The following is a 14,018-nucleotide window of genomic DNA, read 5'->3' on the forward strand; positions in this document are numbered from 1 at the left end:
GGGTATTTATAACACTATGGGGAAATAAATGGATGACAGTAATGTCACAAGGGGTGAGAAAGGGGAACTGGGAACATTCTTGTTCTAAGTGTCCTGCACTACACATGAAGTGGAATAGTTCTTTTAAAGGCAGATTTAAACTGAGAACAAACTGAGGATTGATGGGGGTGGGAGGGAGGGGAGGGTGGGTGATGGGTATTGAGGAGGGCACCTTTTGGGATGAGCACTGGGTGTTGTATGGAAACCAATTTGACAATAAATTTCATATATTGAAAAAAAATAAAGGCAGATTTAGTTAAAAATGTATATTACAAACTCCAGGGTAAACAATACTTTTATTTTTAAAAAGTATAACTGGCATGCTAAGAGAGGAGTGAAATTGAAAATACTTACAAAACATTCAGTTTGAAGCACTAAAGGCAGAAATAGAAATCTCTGGCAATCAACAGGAAACAGCTCCAAAATTGGCTGATATTAATCCGTATATCTCAGTAATCACTTTAAAAGTGAATGGTTTAAAGGCACTCACAAAAAGAGACTGTCAGGGTAGACTAAGAAGCAATACCCAACTATATGTGGTCTAGGAGAAATCATTTTAAATATAAAGACACCAATAGATCAGGGTAAGAGTTGGAGAAAGATACACCATGAAGGCACTTATAATTGTGACAAAGGTACCAGTAATGTAGGACTATAGGGGAATCTGGGTGTGAGGCATGTGAAAAGTGTCTGTGCTATTTTTGTCATACTTCCATAAATCTAAAAGTCTTCAAAAATTAAATTTACAAAAAATAGGCATATAATAAATTATTTGAGTGAGAAATACGGCAAAAGAGTTAAATGAAAAATTAAAGTTAAAAATAAAATACTCTTGAATTAAAAAAAAAAAAAGGAGTTGCTCTAAAACGTGCATCTTAAAGATCACAGCATCTCAGGGCGCCTAGGTGGCTAAGTTGGTTGACTTCGGCTCAGGTCATGATCTTACAGCTCTATGTCAGGCTCTGTGCTGACAGCTCAGAGCCTGGAGTCAGCTTCCTCTGTCTCTCTCTGCCCCTCTCCCGCTCATGCTCGCTCGCTCGTGCTCTCTCTCTCTCTCTAAAAACTAAACATTAGAGAAAATATTTTCAAAAAAAGATCACAGCATCTCTTTAGCTTGTTGTGCTAAATATATATATAATTCAAAAACCAGTCTTCCATAAAATCTGCTCATTGTTCACCAAGAACTGATACTAATTGACCCATTTCTATACATCTGAATTTCAGGAAAGATAAAATTCAAAAGTATGTAACAAAATGAAGTCCATTATAACATTTAAATGTGAGACAATAAGTCACTGTATAATTTAGGATTGTCTAGGTTTAGTACTTTGATTTAGCACTAAATCCATTCTGTTAGCAAATGAACACTGGGCAGCTCCCATGTCAATGGAACTGTTTCAGGCATTATGGAGAACCACAAAAATACAAGAGAAATAGTCTCTGCCCTAAGAAGTTTACACAATACAATTTAAAGGCCTTTATATACCACTTCTATAATATTTATCCTTTCCTACAAATCCAGGTTCTTTTTATACTAATAGAGTCACTAAATAAGTTGGAGACTTTGCCTCACAGGGTTTTGTTAGACAATGAGTTTGTGCGTTCACCTGTAAGGGAGAAACAGTATTGATTTCCTCTAACCACGTGATAGCTCAGCTGACATTGAACTATTAATACAGCTGTTTATTTTAAAAAGTTTATCTACATTTGCTTACCTAAAATTATTTTCTCATTTTTCTTTTGGACATAATTAATTCAGTGTTGTTCAAATACGTGGAAAATACGTTCTAAAACAGCTGTGAAATGCCAATATTTACCCTTAGCCACAATTCTCCAAATGATTTGTTAGCCTTTTATATTGTCTGGATGGTTCTAAGTGCTTCAATCTGGCAACTTTTTGATATCAAATGAGGACATGGATTATGAGCAAAGTGATATCCCTATGCCGTGATCTCTTTCACGCAAATAGTTTTGCTTTTATTAATAATGGGGCAATATTGAGCTTATTGTAGAATTATTGATTGCTAGCAATTTGTTTTGATATTTCTAATAAAAGTCTTCACTGATAGAAGAATGATGACAAACAGGAACAACGTGTGTGAATATTTACTAGAACAATTAGCAAGGGGTGGCTCTCAAGTATTTAAATGAAAATAGGCCAAAGAGCCTTTTTAAAAATTTAAGTCTTTCTATAGTGAGAACAGGCTAAAGTGGAAAGAGTTTGTACCAATGTATGCAAAGCACTTCAATAAGACTAAATGAATGTAACTGTACACGTAACACTTATATGCTCCTTCCTTCTCTCCTCTTTTTGTCTAGAAATGTAGATGCTTAAAAATCATCATCATTAGTGTTGTTGTTTGCTAACTCTGTTGAGCTTTCTTGGAAATGATGCCAGTTAAGACTCAGTGGTGGCAAGAGGAGGGTGAGGGGCAGAGTGGTGGTTTCCCACAGGAAATCCATCTTGCAGCTTGTAGTAAAACTGATTTCAAGGGCAGGTTAATGAGATTACAGCTTGCTAATCATCCTGAAACCCATCCTTTGCCATTTCCAAACAAGATGGCAATTATCAGGCAGCTTTATCTCATAACACCAAAAGACCTGAGGCCTATCTTTCAATACTGCTGTTGCAAATGTACTTACACATACACTTCACAAAGAGTTTCAGAAACTGAATGGGTCTGGTAGGATGGAACACCAACCCCACTCGAGTGAAAACCATGCAAGCTCTTTTGGAGTATTCACTGTAGATGAAATCAGGGAAAATCCCTTCTCTCAAAGTATACTTGCTATTCAATGTAGCAAATCTGTAAGAGAATAGTGTGAAATCTTTGAGCTGGGCACTTTGAGGGATACAAAGATAAATAAGTAAGACCTACAAGCTGTTGGCCATAGCTAAAGAGAAGAGATTAAATGATTGGCAGTGGGAGATGGAACAATTGTTATAATGTAGAAAAATGAAGCTTTTGCTTTTTTCCTCACCCCTATCCTTAGCTATCAGATGACATTTTGTCTAGCTCCACAAATACCCAGGTGACTACACTGCCCACAGCTCTCTACTACAGAGCCACATTCAAACCCAATATCACCTGTCTCCAGAAAAGCCTTCCACCTCAAACTGCTCCTCCCTCTCCATAGCTAACCAGGAACATAATCACTAAAGGAAACACCAGTTACTTTATCCCAGCTTACAGAATTATTCAGCCACATCTATGCATCCATGCTGAGTTCTACAGAGCAGTTTCCACTGGGACTTGTAAGACCAAAACTGACGACTCTCATCCTGGGGTTAACAGCAAAATTCTTGCTGAGTCTTTGAGGCAGTGGTTCTGGATGCGTAGGGTAGTGGGTTGGGGAAATCTCAGAATGGTGTTCCTTTGACTTTTGAAATCTCTTAGTCAAATTAAGACAATGAAAATCATACTTGTGCTTAATAGGCAAGCCTGTTAAATCATGTCTTGCCCCACACTTCCCACAGATGGCAATCTATATTTGTTGAATGAATAAATGCATGAATGAATGAATACAAAGAGCAACTGGACTACTTCTAGGAACAGCAATCATAATATTTGTTGTTATCCTCTCCTGCATTCTAGGCTGTTTTGAAGTGAAAGGAAAAGCATGTATTTCCTGTGGGAAATTTATACCGGATATCCAACTAAATGACGGAATGTCATTCAGGACTGCTGGTTGTAATGGTTACTTTTTAAAATCAACACGTATTTGCAGAGCACTTCCTATGTGCAATCACTCTCTAGATACTGGGGAAGCAGCACTGAAGAAGAGGGACATGGGGCCTGACTTCCTGGAGCCTAGAGACTTGTGGAGGAAAGTAGACCATAAACAAAAACATAAGCAAAATAATTTCCATTCTAATGTGTTGCACAGGAAATAGGATATAATAGAGTAGAGTGTACCTGGGGAGATGAGTGTCCTACTTCAGCTAGAGTTCTAAAGGAAGGCTGTTCTGAATATTTAAATTTGAGCTGAGCCACTGAGGAGGAGATAAAAGAAGCTTTATAAGGAAACATTTTACCCTCTCCAAGCAGTGCAAAGGCTGGAGGTAATAAGGAGCTTATCTTGATCAAGGGGGTAAAAAAAAAAAAAAAAACAAAACAGGCTAGTGAGGCTCTAGAGAAGGGTTGGCACATTTTTTTCTCTCATGGGTCTAACAGTGACTATTTTCGGCTTTTCAGACCATATGTTCTCTGTGGAAAGTACTCGACTCTGTGGAAAGTACTCGACTCTGCTTTGCAACACAAAAGCAGCCATAGATGTCTATAAACAAGGGAGTATGGCTGTGTGCTAACAAAACTTTATTTGGAAAAACAGGTGATGGGGAGATTGCCCTTTGGGTTGTAATTTGCTCTGTTCTATAGAGCAAGAGGAAAAGTGTTACGTTGAACTTGGAACTCTGTGCACAGTCCAGACAATTGGGGCTTGAGGGCATAGTAAGGATTTGCAATTTTATTCAGAGGGCAATTTAAAGCCATTGAGAGCTCCCATGAAGCAGGGAGTGACTTGGTCTAATTCAATTTTTTAAATGTTATTCTGGATGATGTATGGGCAATAGATCATAAGAGTCATCAGTGTAGAAGTGGAGAGGCAGCGGTCTAGGCAAGAGATCATGATGCTCCATCTACAGGGGGCAGCAGAAAGATGAATTAATAATTAATTAATGAATTAATAATTCTTCTCAAGTCAGGATACGAAAATAGATTGGATGTGAGGGTAAGAGACATGCCAAGGTCTGCCAAGGATGAATTCTAGGTTTCCGGGTGATGAAAGCGCTGTTATCAAAATGTGGCAGATGGAGAAGGAATCAAAAGTTCAGTTTCAGGAACATTTAGTTTGACGTGTCTGTGAGACAGAAGAAGGATGACTGAATCACTACAAGAAAAGATGTACCATTTAGGTCAAAGAGAAGCAAGGCCAGTTCCCAGTCATTCCCACTAGAGTGACTCTGGAGGGAGTGTCCCACAGCCCCTTCTAGAGGGGCCAGGGTGAGAAGCTGCATGAGCAAATGTAACTCAGGACATTTGTTGAAGTGGCCACCACCATTACTTCCTGTGCCAAAATAGACGACGACCTCCTTCAGCATAAGTTGAGTGTCTCCACATCATGTCTGTTTCTGCAATAAGCAAGCCTACCGGGGAGTGAAAGGGGACTGATTGCAGGCAGATAAAAATAGTGTACAAAGACACAGGATGTTAATTGTGACCAGCAAACAAAGTTTGCAGGCTAGTTGTGACCTACAAATGTGCTGCTACACGTGTTTCTCTGCTAAGCTTTGACCACATCCTAAAACACAGTTCAACGTGTCAATATTTCAGAGCTAGTCTGTTTGCTTGATTAATCCAGTCATAGGCATAAGGGGAAAAAAAAAGTAACCATGTTTTACTGCTTTTGCTCAATTCAATTTGAACTGGGTGCTCCTAGGAATACTACTGCAGAAAATAAGCACAGAAATAGGGAACAGGGTAATGAACCATGGGGTCAGAACACGTGCTACATGTCTCCTAATCCAATCCACAGTAGTAGGTGAAGTTTTAATGGGTGTTTTTTGGTCAAATATGTCTAAGAAGCATAAACTTTGAAATAGATTTATGGCAGAATAACTTTTTTAAAATTAATGTTTATTTATTTATTTTTGAGAGAGAGAGTGAGCACAAGCAGGGGAGGGGCAGAGAGAGACACACATAGAATTGGAAGCAGGCTCCGGGCCCTGAGCTGTCAGCACAGAGCCCAACACGGGGCTGGAGCTCACGAACCGTGAGGTCATGACCTGAGCTGAAGTCTGACGCTGAACCGACTGAGCCACCCAGGCACCCCTGTGGCAGAACATCTTAAGGCTAATAATATCTTTCATGCTAATATTCAGTATGAAATCCCAGAAGGAAAATACTGTATTTGGTGTCTTCAAACTTGCTGAAAACATACCATGATGTGGTAAACACACACACATACATACTTTAGATATATCAATTATATATTTTCAATAGAGTCATCATCCTATCTTATAACTCAGTTTAGATTACGCTGTGTTACCAATGACAGAATACCATTGTAGCTACTTAAACAATGAGGGGTTATTTTCCTTAAAGAGCAAGAAACCCAGAAGTAGGTTTGTGGCTTTATTCAGTGGCTCACAAACGTCAGAACAAACTCATAAAAATTCTCTTGACCTTTTTCTCTCAGGTGCAAGCTAACTTCTGCCGCTACAAGTACCACAGCTGCGTACAAGAAAAGAAAGAGGGAATCGGGAGGTAGTAAGGGGATATCAGCTTCATCCTTGCCTTTTAACAAGGAAAAACACCAAATTTTTCAGAATTCTTGTAGCAGACACTGCCTTGAGTCTCATTATCTTATTAACATCAAGCTATTTGACCACACGTAACTGTTGCAGAGCGTGGGAGAGCAGGTGGAAGCTCTACGAAAGCAGCGAACAGGATTCTTAGAATTGGTGTAGACATGCGCGTTATTTCACCTGGCCTTGGCACATCATTGCTTCAAACAAATGAGACCGCAAGGGGGAAGCTGGATCTTGGCTAGGCAACTAATAAGGTCTGCTATATAGACTGTGTTACAAAACACACTTGGTGTAACTCATTCATCATTTACAAATTGTAATGCACACTCTAATATACTGCCCACATTCCCCTTCAGGAATAAAGCACTGCTCACCCGCTGCTAGGAAGACTGCTACAAGACAGGCCTCAAGCTACCAACCCCCTTTAGGTATCGCTCCGACTAAAGACAGTCACCTCACCACGGACTCACCCCCTTCCCTGGGGCCATCACCATGAGACTATAGAGGCCCTACTGACTCCTCTGCCCCTTCATGCCCCCCCACCCCGTTCTCTTACCTCTTTCCCTCTCTCCCCTCGGTTCTTCCCAGACTCAGAACACCACCGGAAGGTCTTCTTTTCTTCGGAGATAGAGGCCAGCTAAAGCTTCAGTGGAGATCACATTGCAACTTGACCTTTCCCTCTTCCCGAGCCAGCTTTCCCCTCTTATCTTCTGCTAGTAAACCTCCTCCATGCTAATGTCCGTCTCAGAGCCTCCTTCCTGGAGAACCCAACGTGCTTCAAAAACAAAATAGGAAATTAAATGTACTCAAAACATGTACTCTATTTTATAAGTTTTAAAGTTTATTTGGAATTTTTTAAAGACATAATTTTTTTTAAAAATCAGTTACTAAAGTGAAAATGCAATTTTTAAGACTGCCACATGTCAATGAAATTCTTTGTCATTTCAACAATGGCAAATATGAAAATATTTACCATTTGCACCAACTGTTCATGTCCCTAATTGAAAGACATATGGTTTTGTTTATACAAATGTATTTTTTGGGAACAGCTTTACTTTTCTGAATATAAAATGAATTACTCCTCATTGTAAAATCACAAAAACAAAAATACATTAAAAAAGAAAATAATTCACTTATAATCTTATCACGTATCTGTTATTTACTTCTGAGCGATATCCGTCCAGACTTTTCAAAGGAGTTAACAGCTGTTTCTTTGACATTCGTTTCCTTTAGTCTCAAGGAAAGTCTGAAGATCTGACCCATGTGCCATCCTCCTTGCAATATTAACCGAAACAATTTTAAGAATTTAACTAGAGCATATCTGTATTAAAAAATAATCTGGCCAAGGAATAGGTACAGGACCAAATCATACCGCGCTGTTTTGACCAAGTAATCAGTAATTGGTATTGATGAGACAGAGCTGACGCAGAGAAATGGAGCTGGTAGTACACACCTGAGAGAGCAGGCTGTCTTACCAGGAGTAAAAGCTTAAAGGATCCAGAGCGAATGCTTCCCTGAGCTGTGGTAGTGTGCACACTTTGAGCTGCAATTCTTATGACCGTGTGTTTTCTCTAAGCAGCATGTGAGGAACGTTGCAAGCCATGCCTGGGAGGTACAAGACCACGGCTTGCTGTTCTGTGTGCTGCACTGCATCCTGTTTGCCTTTTAAAAACTAAATACATTTGGTGCTGGGTCAATGTCCTATGAGTTTGCTTAGGCTGAAATGTACAACGACCTCAGCTAGCAGAAACAGACCTTTTTATTATCACACAAACAATTCAGGACTACCTTCTCATTGTAAAAGATTCAAATAATAGAGAACTTTGTAAACTCTCCACTTCAATTTCCCTCCTCTCATTTTCAGTCACTGATTTCCTTATTTTGCATAGGTCTCTTCAGGTTTTCCATTACTTTTCAAGTCAGTTTTGGTAATTTGTGTCGTTCTAGGAATTTATCCATTTCTTCTAAGTGTTAAATTTGTAGGCATATAAAGTTGTTTATGTTTCCTTATAATCCTTTTAATTCCTGTAAGGTGTGTACTTACACGTACCAATTTTATGGGTCTTAACCAAGAACCAGCTTTGGGTTCCACTGATATTTTCTAATGTTTTTCTGTTTCTGTTCCATTGGTTTCTGCTCTGATCTTTATTATTTCCTTCTATCTACTCTAAGTTTGATTTCTGCCTTCTTGCTTGTCAAGGTAGAAGGTACGTTTTGATTTAGATTTTTCATCTTTAACTATGTAAGCATTTTATGACCTATATTTCCTTCTAAGCATTGCTTTAGCTACAACTCCTTCTTTTTGATATATTGTATTGTTATTTTTACTCAGTTTAAAGTATTGTACAATTTCCCTTGGGAGTTCTGCTTTGACCCTCGGTTATTTGGAAGTCTGTGGTTTGTTTTCCAAATCTTTGGGGATTTTCAAATACCTTTCTACTTTATATTTCTAATTTATTTCTGTTATGATAAAAACCACTTTGTGTTATTTCAAACCTTTTAATGTTTTGAAGACTTGCTTTAGGGAATACCGTATAGTCTATCCTGAATATTGTTCCATGGTGCTTGGAAATAAAGTATTTTGCTCCTGCCATGTGGAGAGTATTCTTTAAATGTCAGATCCCTTCTCTTTTGTACTGCTGGTGGGGATGCAAGCTGGTGCAGCCACTCTGGAAAACAGTATGGAGGTTCCTCAAAAAATTAAAAATAGAACTACCCTATGACCCAGCAATTGCACTACTAGGCATTTATCCACGGGGTACAGGTGTGCTGTTTCAAAGGGACACATGCACCCCCATTTTTATAGCAGCATTATCAACAATAGTTGAAGTATGGAAAGAGCCCAAATGTCCATCGATGGATGAATGGATAAAGAAGATGTGGCATATATGTACAATGCAGTATTACTCGGCAGTCAGAAAGAATGAAATCTTGCCATTTGCAACTCCGTGATATTATGCTAAGTGAAATTAGTCAGTCAGAGAAAGACAAATACCATGTGACTTCACTCAAATGAGGACTTTAAGAGGATGTAAATTAAAAAAATAAATAAATGTCAGATCCTTTTGGTCAATGGTGTTCTTCAAGGTCTATATCCTTATTCATTTTCTCTCTGCTTTTATCAATTGCTGAGACAGGAGTAACTAAATCTCCAACTATGGCTGTTGTATTTTCTATTTCTCCTTAAATTCTGTCAGTTTTTGCTTCATTTTTGGGCTCTGTTGTTATTAGTATGTATTTATAATGATTATATCTTTCAGATGTATTGACCTTTTATCACTATGAAATGTTATGAACAAAACCATCCCTTGTAATAATCTTTGTATTGAGGCCTATTTCATCTCATGTAAGGCTAGCCACTCCAACTCTATTATGATTACCATAGGCAGGCATTTTTTTCCATCCTTTTATATTCACATAATTGTATCTTTGAATTTTAAGTGTTTCTTTTGTAGACAGAAAGGTCTTGTTTTTAGGGTTTGTTTGTTTGTTTCTTTGTTTGTATCCATTCCACCTCTGCCTTTTGAGTGGAGTGTTCAGCTCATTCCTGTTTAATGTAATTATTGATACAGTTGATTTATACCTACTATTGCGCTATTTGTTTTCTACCTAGCTCATTTCTTTTTTGTTCCTCTATTCTTCCACCATCTTTTGTGTTAAACAAAACTTTTTGGATGGTATTTTAATTCCCAAATATTTTAGATGTATTGAGATTTTTTTGTTGTTGTTAGTTGCTCTAGGGGTTAAAATATTCATCTTTAACTTTCACAATTCACTTAAAGCTAACACAGACTTAATTTCAATGAAATATAGCCTACTGGCACAACTCCATTTCTTCTCTCCCCACTCCTTTGTGTTGTTGTCACATACATAAAACCTTCACGCGTATTATAAACCTAATAATACTGTGTTAGAATTATGAGCTTAAATAATGTTCTGATGTTAAAGAAATTGAGGAAGGAAAAGAAAAAAATTATACATGCCCATGCATAGTCTTCACTTGCTCACATATTTCTGGTGACCTCCATTCCTTCCTGCAGATCAGAGTTACTATCTGGTGTCATTTCCCTTTGGCTTGAAGGACTTCCCTAGTTTTTCCCTCTAAGTCAGGTCTGCTAACAGTTGATTCTATCCATTTTTGTTCATCTGAGGCTGTCTTTATTTTGCTTTTGTTCTTTTAATGATAATTTCACTAGGTTATAGAATTCTTGGTTGACTTTTTTTTTCTCAGCACATTAAAAATGTCACTCCTTCTTCTTGTGGCGTCCACTTTTTTTTTTTTTATAAGAAGTTAACTATTAATCACATTGTTGTCCCCTTCTATACAATGAGTTGTTTTTCTCTTGCTACTTTCAGGATTTCTCTTTTCTTTGGTTTTCAGGAATTTGAAGGTAATGTGTATAGTTGCACTTTCTTTTATGTGTGTATCTACTTGGTGTTCACTGAGCTTCTTGAGTCTGGAAATAAATGTTTTTCATCAAAATGGGAAGTTTTCAGCCATTATATTTTAAAATAATTTTCTCCTTTCTCTCCTCTCTTTGAATAAGTCCTAATAAATATATGCTGGAATTCTTGAAATTGTCCTACAGATCTCTAAGACTATTCCTTTTTTTTCAACCTCTTTTATTTTTGTTCTTTGGATTAGATAATTTCTATTGTGATATATCTTTTAATTAAGGCATCTACTGTTTCAAATCTGCTGTTGAGCTCACCTAGTGAAGTTTTAAATTTCAGTTATTATACTTTCCAACTTTAGAATTTCCATTTGGTTCTTTCATCTTGGTTTCCAAAAGCCAATTTCTACTGACTGCTTTTTTTCCCCCTTGAGTATGGCTTGCACTCTTCTGTTTCTTGTAAATCTTGTAATGGTTATGTGAAAATAAAAATTTTAGATAATATATTATAGCCCTTATGCATTCTGTTTCATTTTTCTAAGGCTCACTGCATTGTGGGGTTTTGTTGTTTCCTTCTTTGTTTGTTTTAGTAAATTGCCTGAACTTAAATTGCAGATTCTCTCTTCCTCTGAAGCTGACAATGTGTCTGCTCAGGTTTTTTGTTTTGCTTTGTTTTTATTTCTTAGCATTCCTTCCTTGTACTCCCCCATTCCCCTGTCTGCATAGTTTAGTGGCCCACCATGATTTGGGCAGACATGTTAATTTTCTAAGGCTTCCTTGTTTGAAGTATGTGTGTGTTGAAGAACACCTTCAAAGTTGTAGGTACCTCTCATATCTACCTTGGCTTTCATTTTTCGCTGGTCCTTCTTAGGTCTCCCCAACACCATGCGTCCATGGTTAAGTGACAGGCAGGGATGAGTGGAGAGTTTCTCTCAGCACTGTTATGGCTTTCACCATTAAATTTTGTCTGGAAGATCATTGTCCTAAACCAGGCCTGCAATCTTGGACTCGCAAAGTTGTGGGCTTTCCCCATTCATTCTGAAATGAGGCTCCACTTTTAGACAGCAACGTCGGGGCTTTCACACCCATCCTTCCCCTTCCCCTTGCTCTTCTCTTCCCCTCCCCCTCCCCCTAAATCATTCTGCCACGCTGGTTTTAAAGCTGTTGGTTTTTCTGCCGTTTTTAGGCCAATAAGCTACAAAGCAACAAAAGATGAAGAAGACAGGGAAAGAGAGCAGCTGAGGCCAGAAGACCATGGACTGCTACCATTCTTACCTGAAACTGTAGTAATTTTCTAGGAACAAGCATTTCTTAATTTTCAGATGGTGGTTTTAGGCATTTTCGCCCTTTATACTTGCTTTCATCCTTAGTTTTGTTTTACTTTGGAAGAACCAACTTAATATTATTTAGGATATCTCAAGTATTATTTTAGGGTCAATAAAATTGTCCTAAAGAATATAGTTAAAAATCTTGAAATTAATTGCTCTTATTTACACTTCTGTACTGTGGAGAATAAACCTACTTATAAAATTATAAAGTCCATGTCTGACAGGACAGATGATACCTATCTAAAATTAAGTTCATTCTCAGCACCCCTTATTCACATATTTATCCCTCCAGATCCATGCTCTTGTTCTCCACTCCTCTTTGACCCATGGGAGGTTGACTTCTATGGACTACTTCATGAGGGCTGCTTTTCTCTCTGACATCATTGGGTTTGACTAATGAGGAAAATGGGTGGGAGATTGGAGGGCAGAGAAGAAAAAAATGAGCATGTTTTTCCACAACTCCCTTCTTGCTTGGTCATAACCAGCAGTGGATGTGTGTTGTGTTGTGTTTTGTTTTGTTTTAACCGAAAGCCATACTTCTTGTCAGGCAACCCTTTCTTATAGCTATTTACTTCACTAGGTTGCAGTAGTGGGTATTTCTCTAATACCTTCAAGCCTAGGAGTTGTCATGGCTTTCTCTGTTGTTAACCTGGATGTGTTTCACCATCCCTTGTTCTTCTCATTAGGCCAGGTTGCACCTCTGCAAACAATTCCTTCATTAAACTCATTCAATTAACCCTTTTGGTGGTTGCATCTGTTTCCAGCCAGGACACGGACTGGTGTACCACTTCTTGGTGTTCTTGCTCCCATTCTATGTTTCTAGCTTTTAGGGTCCTCCACCTAGAGCTTACCTTCTAGAAATGTCTTCATCTCAAATCTCTTCTTTTGATCAAAATTTAGTCTGCCATATGTCTTATTTGGTGGAAGATCCACTAGAACTAGTCCTACCGGGAAGGTTATTCCGAGGATGCTAACTGTGTTATCTGTCCTGGGACATCTGAATTTTAAGGGCTTAGCCCTTTATAATTTCAGGCAAAACATTTCTAGACATGTAAATTCATATATAGGTGGTAAAGTTGATATTATCTATGGTGTCCCTCAAGTAAGCCAGGCTCTGAATGTGGGAGGAGGTCAGAAGAGCCAGTTAAACAAGAAGAAAAGTTGCTTGATCCAGTGTTTCCTAAAATACATACCTCAGAGCAATAGTCTTGCAAAAGGCTTTGAAAAAATAATAAAATAAAAGGATGTTTCTCTCATGAAATAATTTTTTGAAATACTGAGTATATCCTCCTCTTGAGAAGAGAAATTGTATATTAGCTCACTAAAGCTATAAAAGTTGTATTGGGTAAATAAACTGGATTTACTTTGAGCCGGTTGTGTTTCAAGAACAAAATTTTTCAGAATGCTCTGACTTTACTAATAGCCCTCTCTCCAGGGCATTACATAGAAATTTTTGTAATGGGGCACATTGTTTTCTTCTAGAAAATTTGAATACCTAAGCCTTTCACATGTAGGAAGATGGACTGTATCTCCTATTAGCCATTACTGGTTGTTCCTGAATTTTATTTACTCTTTTATTTTAGCCTTTGATTTTCCAAGAATTCTGGTCCTATGGGGTTATGATAAGTATAATAAAAAGAGCTGAGAATCTTATGCCAAATCCATGCATTGTTCTATTGTTTTTTAACTTGTTTTAACTTTTCACTGGAATAATTGTTTTCTGGAGGATCTTACAGTGTAAAGTCAATGAAAATATGAATCATCAGTATAGTCTAATCAGATGCAATTGTAACACCATAATTAATTTGGAATAATTTCATAATTTACAACAGCATAATTGGAAGGACAAGGGTCCCTCCCCTTTTTTCATAAAGTGGTTTGCATACCAGCTTCAGTCGTGCTAAAGAATGATTTACCAGAATAAGGAAAAATCACACAGAGAGATAA

Source organism: Herpailurus yagouaroundi, unplaced genomic scaffold (assembly GCF_014898765.1).
Source record: "Herpailurus yagouaroundi ecotype Mexico unplaced genomic scaffold, PumYag 162, whole genome shotgun sequence".
Lineage (NCBI taxonomy): Eukaryota > Metazoa > Chordata > Mammalia > Carnivora > Felidae > Herpailurus > Herpailurus yagouaroundi.